Source organism: Cuculus canorus, chromosome 13 (genome assembly GCF_017976375.1).
Source record: "Cuculus canorus isolate bCucCan1 chromosome 13, bCucCan1.pri, whole genome shotgun sequence".
Lineage (NCBI taxonomy): Eukaryota > Metazoa > Chordata > Aves > Cuculiformes > Cuculidae > Cuculus > Cuculus canorus.
Genome location: NC_071413.1, coordinates 6606500 through 6617216, shown reverse-complemented (window position 1 = coordinate 6617216; position 10717 = coordinate 6606500). Strand labels below are relative to the sequence as shown.

At 41.2% G+C, this 10717-nt stretch overlaps 1 long non-coding RNA gene across 1 annotated transcript; it reads right to left on the bottom strand.

Annotated features, from left to right (window-relative positions):
• Nucleotides 1-6730: 6730 nt before the first annotated feature.
• LOC128853508 (uncharacterized) lies at nucleotides 6731-9783 on the bottom strand. Its single transcript, XR_008452078.1, has 3 exons — nucleotides 9550-9783; nucleotides 8698-8845; nucleotides 6731-7779 (listed from the first exon to the last, which is right to left on the bottom strand). It is a non-coding gene; the product is annotated as an uncharacterized LOC128853508 (long non-coding RNA).
• Between the last annotated feature and the right edge of the window lie 934 nt (nucleotides 9784-10717).

Sequence of the window (10717 nt, the reverse complement as noted above, 5' to 3'; positions counted from 1 at the left end):
TACAGAAGTGGCCAGTTTGCAGAGCTCAGGTGCAGTGCAGATTGAAATAGATGGTTCCTGGCAACTTTTTCCATTACAGTGGGTTTAATTCCTTTCTCAGATCTCCATCCACCCTCTGCCGGACTCCGCCAATGGAGCCAACCTTCATTTCAAGCACTAGTGAAATATATATTTACCCAAGATTCTTTTTCTTTTTTCGCTTGGACAGCTGGGGAAGCACAAGAGGAGGGAAGGAAAATACTCTGGGTTTAGGTATTTGAAGTGCATCAGGTGCAATGCCCCTGCAGCAGCTCCTGCCATACCAGAGTAATGACCTTATTACAACGCAGGGGAAGAAAGATGCTTACATCACTTTCTAGCAGCACATGGGTTTTTCTCTGCTGGGTGTTGAACGCTTCAAACCTTAAAAGAGTGGATTTTTACAATTTTTTAAGAGGTAAAACTAAGATATCTTGCATTTCCAGAGTCCAGTCCTAAAATCAATAGTGACACTTCCTACCATTTTCCTTCTCCCTTCATTTATCTCATCCTATTAAATGTATTTAGATCTGCATTAGCTAAAATGCTTTCAAAAGTGTTGTTTTGCCATCAAGATCGTTCTGAAGCAAAGGACTAGTTACGAATGTCTCTCAGACCAAAGCTAGAGATGTCCAGCAGGAACAGGAGCCCTTTTCCACCCTGCTACATGCAGCCGGTGAGGCCATAGAGATGCGTTTGCACCTCACTGTTACTTTGCTATGAGTAATGGATTTCCTGTTTGTTGAGACTGATGAGCTGGAGCAAATAATGACAATTAAAAATATATTGAGTGGCTGGCCAGAAATCAAGTACAGTGTGCTTTTCAAGGATAGCAAGCTTGAGTGATAAAAAAAATTGGAGCCCAGATTGGTGTTTTTGTCAGAGTCAAGTGAGTTCAGCTCTGGACAGTGTCCAGGGAACCTTTCTTGTTGGAGACAGAAACACGAGGGAGAGTTTGATGAGACTTTCCCTCTCACAGGTAAAAAGGGAGAGGCTTGATGCAAGCAACAACCTCCTGCTCCCATCTGCGGCACTTCAGTTTTGTTCCAAGTGCGCTGGTAGTGGCCAGGTCCTGAAAATCCCTTAGAAACCTTTAGGAGGATTATTACTTTCTCCATATCCAAGGAAAAAGAAGACAGAAAAGCAAGCTCTTGAATTCCTCTCTACAGAGAAATCCAAGCCCTATTTTTCATGAACCAAGCTTGAGCCCATCTCACCATGCAGAATAAAATTGAAGAACTCAGCACCTCTGCGCCTTTGATTTACATGTTCCTGCCCCAAACCACCCCATCATATGGGCTACTCTGGATGTTGGTGGGAAGATGCCATCCCCTACAGGCACTAGTTTTCAGACCTGGATGGCTCGGCACACTGAAAAGCAGCCTTGAAGTTGTTTGCTTGCTCTTCTGGCATTGCTCAGGGCCAGGGAATTTTTTTTGCAGACTAAATTAATGCGTATTTGGAAGTTGATAGTTCATTGACAGGCCTCAGATGGTCAAAATCAAGGAATTTCTCCTGGCCTTGGTTTGCACTTTGTGGGCAGCATTGCCATCGAGGAAAGTTTCCCTCCACTGCAAGCCTAGTCTCACTTGGCCAAGCTGTGGCAGACAGCCTCATAAAGTTGTGAAACGCAATTATCACATGCATCCTTAATTAATAACACACATCTTTAATGAGTTATGCACTCCTTTTTTTCCCAGCTCTGCCTGTCCTTGCCCACTCCTGACTGCAGCGAGCCCTTGGCTTCTTTTCCGTCAATGCCCAAGGGCGAAGTGGTAGACCTGACATGAGGTCCCAGCAAGGAGGTGGTGCAGAAGGTTCTAAAATTTACCTGTACATCCCCTGCCGCTACAGGAAGCAGCTGGGTTGTGGCATCTCCCAAAGCAGCTCCTAAAACACAGAGGGGATATTGGTACCAGATGAGTAAGTAACTCTGGGAGGTATTCTGCATGGTGGAGACACTTCCTTGAGATGCACAGTGTCTTTCCCATTTGCCTGCCTCTAGTTCTAAAGTAAGAGATGCTGAACCCTAATAGTAAGCCTCCCGATCACATTTTTTTTCTTGTTATTTGTTTCACTTTCCACTCTCGTGGCTCCTTCTCTGCTCCATTTTCTCCTAAATTCTTCCATCTCCTGTCACGTGGTGGGAACTGAGCTCCCCTAAACCTCCAGAGAGGGCTGAATTCCTCTCTGTTTCATTTGAAAGTTTCTTTCCTTTCTTCCTTGCACCATTTCAGCAGGTAATTTTATTCCTGCTGAACCACAATTTGTGATATTTGAGATCTTCCTGAAAAGCCCACTGTGTTTTCTTGCCAGCCCTGCTCATCTTGAGACCCTCAGCCATCCTGGAAATACAGCAGAGAGTTTGTTTCTAACTCTAGTTTTAATCAGTGTTGCAAAATATTTAATAAAAGGGCGATTTTTCCTGTAAGTGGCAGCACTAATGTTGCAGCAGCACTCTACAGGAGGCAAGTTTTGTAGTGTGAGGTCAGATATTTTATCAAACCGAATCTGGTAGACACTGAACAAAACTCAAATGGCTTTAAGGTTCAGGGTCCTTTCAAACTCCTTTTTTTTTTTTTTTCCTAGCGAAAGCAGGGAAAAAGAGCCATTTGTTAGAAAAACAGTGTCAGGGAAGTTACATATGACATTTGCCAATGTTACATCATCAAAGCTAAATCTCTGACAGATCTGTAAACAATAACTTTTCATATAAATGTCTGCAGAGCCTAGAGTATGTGCATTTCAGCACAGTGTTTCTACATCTGCAGCAAGGACAAAATGCGTGTAACAGGATGAGGTCTCTTCACACTGATACCAGTTTTAAACCAGCATGACTTTTAATAAAAAAACCTGAACTGAGTGATTCAGTTCTTTACAGGTTTTGCATTTGCAGCGTAAAATTGAGACTGTGGAGGGCAGGTTTCCTTTAAAATCAGAATAAAATACCCCAAGCCAGGGCAGGATTCCATAGCATGCCCGGAGCATGCATGCCCCCCAGTTCTAGATCTCGGGCGGTAAGGCAGGATTTGGCTGTGAAAGGCAATCTTCTTTTCAAATTATGGTAAGGAGGCATCCTGGAAATAACACTTTTGAGATGTCAAGGAGCACCGATAAGATGTATGATGTGTAGTCACATCTTTCCACAATGTTCCAGTGGGTCTCGGGGCAGAGGCTTCAACACAGGGCTGCAAAGTAGGGCTGAGGTTTAAAGCCATGTGGTACCTCTCCCAGGGCTCTCCCATGGCTTTCTCAACCCCTCATCAGTACTGGATGCAAACCATGTCCCTGCTCCACGCGTGCCAGTCCTGCAGGCAAAGGCAGGACTTGACTCGCTCTGCTTTTCCAAGGATCAGGTACATAGGTACATTTTAATTCAAATAAAAAAGACCTAAAGTTATTACAGAAGTCTTCCAGCAAGCCGAGTGCAAGCAGCTTACATCTATTTTCCATTTTTTGCATTCCTAATGATCTACTTTTCCTATTCATCTTCTGTGTTGTCAGATCACTAAACACTAGTTCAGAAAAATATTTCCAGTACATGCTCTTATACCAGAGCGAATACCTAAATGCTTTGCATGTGGACCTGCACTGTAATTAAATGGATGGTGCTGAAAACACCACTCTCTGTTATCTCTCTCAATTTTTTGTTGCTGGTTTTCCTCTCTCCGCAGGATGTGCAGTCTCAGCCTGCTCTGAAGAAGATGTGAGACTTTATTCTATTCTTTTTTGTCCAAGGCAAAGGAACTTTAAGCTCCCGCTGATTTGCAGAGGCATCAGAAGAATGTGATGCCTTGCAGGGTTGGGCTCAGCATCTGCAGAATGATTTTCTGTGGACTGGAGAGACCATATGAGAAATTCTGCTAAACTGCTGTTGAAGTGACAGGCCCTACACAACAGCAGATTTTCACTTCATCTATATTTATAGCAAAATGGAAACAAAATGTGCTTTAAAGTAAACAATAGTATTTCCAGAGTCTGGTTGATTTTCTTGCTTTGGTAAGCTCCCAGCCAAAGCTTTTCACACTGCAGGCAATGATGAAAAGGTAAAGCAGGGAGGGTGAAATCCCAGCCTGACTGAAGTCGATGGGAAAGTTGCCACTGATTTTAACAGGGCCAAGTCTTATCCAAAAGCTTTAGAAATTAAGGCAAGGATCATTTGGGAGCTGCGAAAGCAGGTGAAGATGACCACTGAGATTCTTTGCTCTTCCCTTCCTCATCTAAACTGGTCACATAAGCAGCCTGGGGATAAAAACCACAACAGCATCAATTAAATACTGTAAAACCTTAACACACTAAAACCACTAGATTATAGGAGGAAACTTGATGTCAAGAGGAACCACATACTTGCAAAGTTTGTAGTCTGGTGTTTTCATCCTTGTGCTATTTGCACAGGCTTAGAAAGGGACAATTTGCCCTGGTGAGTGTGCTAAAGAGCATATTTACTGAGAACCAATTCAATCAACAATGTCTGATGTCATTGTAGAAGGTGGTTGGGTTTTTTCCCTTTGTCATAGGAGGAAGGTGATAAAGAATTTGTTACTGCAGACTGTGTCATCAGGATTATTTGGTTAGTGTGTGTTTTGGTTGCAGCAATACAATGAGCATTGCGAGGGCAAGACCTCAGCCAATGTCTGCACCGTGGCTCACGGAAGAGGCAGAAGAAGAGGTGAACCAAAAAGAAAGGATGGAATAGAGATCTTGGCCTCGTACTCTATGGCAATGTTCCCTCTGGCCACCAAAAGAAACACAGCAGTCTAAACGGGATGGGTGGTTATAATGGAAGAGCTTTTCCTGGCTAACAGAAAACAGCATCTGCTTTTACTGGGTTTGATTAATAGTATTGATAATATCTTCGACTCCCATTGCAGCTTCCATCCGAGGCTCTCAACAGGCTTCACAAACATTTATCTACCAGTGCTACTCAATCACACAGAGGGATCCCAGCAGACATCTGTCCCGTGTCTTAGAGAGTTCTGCAAGCAGTTCAAGGCTGTGAATAATGATCTAAACAAGGTTTAGTTCCCTCAGACCTGTATTTAAATCCTATGAACTGTCAAGATTCACCAAAATCACTCCAAAATTCAGTCATTACCCTAAGAAGGGCACGCACTGGTGTGACTGTGCTAGCAAGGCAGGTCACAGGGCATCCCCGTGGCCAACAGGGCACAGCTGCTGCTGCTTAGCACGCAGTGGTTTGAAACTTGGACACATCAGCACATTGCTTTGGAAGAGTTTATTGTGGCTTCTCGACATCAGAAAACATTGAAGAAAGAAGTCTTGGTAGCAGGAAGGAACCAGAACACCTCTTTGGTTTTGAATCTCATTTGACCCTAGTGAGCCTCGTTCCTCATCCTGATCAGGAAGCAGAAATTTCCATGGGAAAACCCCTGTCCATTTAGATGCCAACAACAATAATAATAATAAAAATAAAAGAAGCTAGCAATTATGCAGGAGTAAAACGATTCACTGCCAGGGTGCTGAGGGCTGGCCACCTGTAGCATCTGCTGAGGAAGGATGTCATGGATGATGCTGTGACCCAGAGCTCTACAGGAACACATCTGCTCTGTTGCTTTATGATGTCTCCTGCTTACTCATCCCTCTGATGCTTCAACGCAGTCTGCACCCTGGATTTTCCAGCATGGCTCTAGATGGAGTGTAGGCTGAGGTTTGGGGCATGGCATCACCTACATGACCCTAAATATCATCTCCCTGTGCTATCCTGCTGGAGGGTTTCAGAGTATCATGACTAAGGCCATGCTGGACAAGCACGAGGATAAGCAGACTGACCATATCCTGAGGTTTTGTTGCTTGAGGTCATAACATGAGAAATCAGCGCAGCCGCTGGCCAATGCCTGGTTTCACATGCAGGGGAAGAGCCATCCTGAACAATTCAGGCTTCGAGTCCAAAGGAGTCTTCATTCCCACCACTTCCCAAACTCTGCAGTCCTCCCTCCCCAGCAGCACCCGCACCCCAGTGAGTAATCAGGGCTCACTTTTTGCCTTCAACTTTGGCCAGCCAGGCTTCAGGGCATGCTAAATTCAGATATTCATTTATTATGTTAAAAAATGTGGGAAATAGGAAGGGCTGTAATTTCCCAAATTACTTTTCTTCTCCCTAACAGAAGCTGGCAGCAAATATATTTAAAATGTAAATATTTAAATACTTACTTGCAAGAACAATTACCTTTTTTTTGTTCATGACTTGTTTCATTCAGAAGCTATAAATATCGACTCAGGAAGCAAATGTCTACACTGGGTTTTGGGGAGCAATTTTATAACCCTCTTCTCTCGACTGTCCTCATATTTATAACAAGTAGGTGTACAAAGTGTGCCTACAGGCAGGTTTTTTTCTTGCATATTTTAAACCAGAAAGCACACATAGATACGAAATAAAGTACGTTGTTTTGTGACACACAAAAATACCACAGTGTCCAAAAAGGACAATACTTGTTTATAACATACAGATTGGTGCTACAAGGTTCATTTAGCCTTTAGCTTTCCCCTTTACTTGCTCCGAGTGTGAAATAATTCCCTGGAATGCTTGAGAAATGAATAGGCTTCAGCATTTTATTTATTTTGATGAGCAGAAAGCAAGGAAAAATGCTCCTGCCTGCTATCAAGGCAGAGAAATCGCTGCCGCCTCTTTTCCCCACGCTGGCCGTAAAATGTACAGAAATGTAAAGCAATAAAAATTTTATTAGGGGTTGTTTTTATAATGTTTACCAACCTCATGCCTCTATGACGCTTTCCAGAAGATAGCATTTTAATAGGGCTTCTTTCAGTCGACCGAGATAACCATAAGGGAAAAACCCAGTTTTAGTTTTTGTCAGTGCAGCAAAGCGAGGAGCCTCGTTCTGCCGTCTTTTGCAATTCCTTTGCTCAGCAATCTGCTCACCAAATTTCTCCCCTCGCTTCACTGCAAACCTCTGGTCATGCAAATGTAAAATATAATGTGGATGTTAAATATAATGTAGGTGTAAAACGTAATGTCGGTGTAAAATACAACGTAGGTGTAAAATACAACCTTTGCATCTTATTGACAAAAACCTTAAGGGGGGAAATAAATGCCTGAAAACTATTTCTAAGAAAAGAGCTGAATTATTGAGAGCATTCATAGTTTTGTTTCTCATTTCAACAGAGCACAACACAAGATGAGCTTCATTTTGAGAGTTTTGCTGAGCAGCATTTTATTTAAAAAAATCACATTACTGGAAACGCCCTCCTGTATTTTCCTAAATGCAACAAATTCATCTTTTGTTGGTTCACCGTTAGGCTGCAGGGGCAGAGAATATCTCCTTTTCATAAAAGAACTGTTTATTAGTCTAAGGTTCATCCCCTGATTTATCGATTCGGATTTCCAAAGCCCGATGGGCCGGGTGCACAGCAACCCAGTGTGCCTGTCGTATGTTCCCAGCTGACGTGTTTACAATATTTTTGATTTACACCTTCCAGGTGTTCTTTTGGAAAATATCACAGCCTTTGGTTTACACATTTTTACAATATATTTGTGGTCATCAGCAAGCTTCCACATTTGTTACAGGGGATGTGCCAAGAAGAAGGATTTTTTTTCTTTAACTTGCTGGCGAGATGCAGATTTTTAGTTTGTAGACAAAAAACCATATAATTGATTGAATTAAATTCCCAAAGTACTTATTTTAGATTAAATTATTTGCAGTTATTTGCTCGGGGAACTGGGTGTCAGTCTTGTGCTTCTGGTGCACCTTTCTCAATTGCGATGTAAAGCAGCCAAACTTTACCCTAAAAAAGAGAATAAACATTTTCTGTAGTTCCGCATTCATCTTTTTTTTTTTGAACAGCACAAATTACAATCATGCAGAAAATTTATGCCACGTATTCTGTCTGAAAGTAATTTATATACGTGACTGCATTTTGCAGTGCAAGGCTTTTCCTGTAACCAAGTCAAATTAACCAGATCTGATGCATTCTGTGGATGCCAAAATTGTGCAAATAAAACCATTTTCTTTGAATTTATTTCTTTTTGAATACTGTGTGTGTTTAGCATAGATTTTTAACGGTGGATTATCCCTGCCTTATAATTTCAGGTCAAAAGCCAGGCTTTGTTGCTAGAAGGCTTGGAAAGAAAAACTGTCATTAATTAGATGGTGCAATGTAACTTCAAAAGTTGTTTTTTTTATTCAGAAGGAAAAATATTTTCCAGGGCTCAGTTTGCATTTGCAAGAATAGCACAGTTTTATCTTTTAACACTTAGATCACTTTTGTTTCAGCGTAGATAGTAAATGTTACACGTTTCCTCACTGCCTTTTACCCACATGAAGTAAATCATTATTAAAATTATACACACACGGTTCAGCAATATTCTCAAAAATAATTGTTTTTAGCTGAAAATTAGTCTGATCCCTTGGTATTTTACCCAAATAAATCTGCATGAAAATCCACAGAATCTTTACCTGTAATGGATGATAACTCAGAGTTATCATAATAATAAAAATAATATAATTTAATAAATTATTAATTTAATAATTAATAATATAATAAAAATAATGATAATTTAGTTTTATTTTCATGCGCATGAAAAATCACAAACTAGTTTGGGGCTCCATGTGATGTGCAAAAATTCAGTGCATGTTTGATATGAGAAACGGGAATAACATCAGAAATGTGAATAAGGTGTGACAAGCTGTAGGGAAAACCCACGTTGTGACTGCTGCTGTGCCAAATCCACGCAGAAACCACGGACAATGCAGAGTCCGTATTGCTCAGTGCCTCAGCATCTTCGGCAGTGCCCGTCAGAGTGTTCCTGCACTAAATATTAGTGGAATCTTATCAGTCTTTCCTGCATAGTCTAAAATGAAGGAAATAAAAAGAGCAATTATTTTCATTTCTAAGTGTGTAGAGCTGGCGGCAGAAAGGAAATCTCGAAATGTGGGTTGATTCGTCTTTATCTCTTTGTCCCTAGTCACTCGGGAGTTAAAAGTTGCAGGTTTTTGCATGCGCTCTGCATCTCGCAGACCCAAACACCGTCTGCGAACACCATCGAAGCTGCAGTTCTTCAAACTCCTCTCCTTGAAGAGTTCATCTCATCAGCATAACAGCTTGGGGTTCACTGTACGGTAAATGCTGGATTACCCTTTCTGAGACAGCTTCGCCTCATGTTAGCAAGCAAATCCAGAAAGTGAACGATTGCGTGATAGGGCTTATTTTACTGATTTAAAAAAAGAAAAAATATTAAGCAAATACTTAACTGAAAAGCCAGTAATGTAAAGAGAAATTACTTGACAGTTGTCAATGCCTGTTAAATGGGTAGGCAGATTAGCAGCCTTACTTTTTAACATATAAACATCTGAAACCCGTTTCCTGTTTAAAAAAAAAAAAAAAGTCTAGGTGGATGACCTCAGGCAGAAAATTTTTTGATTAACAAATGCGAATTGTACATCATTGTGAAAAAAAAAAAAAAAATGAGCCACTCTTGGTGGTCTTGATCCGTTCTGTATATGGGAGAGTGAGCAAGAGAAAGAGGAGGAAAGAAATAGAAAAAATAAACTTTACCTTCTCACTTTCAGGGTGGGCAATGCCATTCCAGTGTTGGGGTCCTCGGCTCTGGGAAGTGTTAATGCTGTCACTGCAGCCCCGGTCCCACCGTCAGTGCCTCCACAGTGCTCGGAGGGAAAACATTCCCTGAATTCCTCCTCCTTCCTCCTATCTTTGCTTCAGATCCATGCGCTGCAGGTTCATGTCGCTACTGTCAAATTGCACGGGACATGGCTAATCTAAACTAGTGCCGACCCATAGCCCAACTCTGCAGCAAGGAAAAACATTGACAAATTTGCTGTTCAAAACGCTTTCTACTCTTTCCAGTGTGTGTTGGCTGTTGTGTTTTATTTTTTTCTTTTTCTTTTTTTTTTTCCTAAAGCTATAAATACACAGAACCAGCTGCAACATGTTGCTGAAACTCGCTTTATAGATCTAGCCATATTCTGACATAACACTTTCTGCTGGCCTTGGGTTAAAATTTGATATTGGAAATTAACATTCTGATTTTGGTGTCTTTAATGGTAACAATGGCAGCTGGCTGCTGTGAGCTGTGGGTTGCTCTCTCCCGGTGAAGATGCTCTAAAAGCTCATAAAAGGCAGCATGTAAAGGCAACACATGCTCAGGCATCCATTTAGTTATTATATCATGAGGAAAAAAAAGCTATCTTTTAAAAGCAGTGCATATTTCATGCTTATTTGCTGATTTAATGTAAGGTCCTTGACAAACCACATAATCATTAAATTTGCCTTTTTTTCTCCATCTTCCAGCACGGGGTTATAAGATTTCATTGAGCTGGGACACATTCAGGTATCTTACTGTGTGTCTGCTTTAAGGTTTGAGGGCTTTGCATTGAAGAAAAATGCAGACCTTGACCTCAAAAAAGGGAACACAGGTTACATATGATCGAGAGAGTCAGCGCTGGCAAAATTCACGAGTTTTGGTCAGATAAACCTGTACGTGCCAGCATTTCTACAAAATTGCGGGTCTGAGGAGTGCACCAGTGTTAGTTTATAATTTAATACATAATTAAAATGTATAGATAAAAAATCCACTCTATGGATTGTGCAAATCAACTCATACCCACACATTGGTGTCACTGGGCTGTGGATCAGACCCAGCATTTATAATAACAATGCATTTATAATTTCATGTTATTTATAATAACGTGAAATTTCTCTTCAC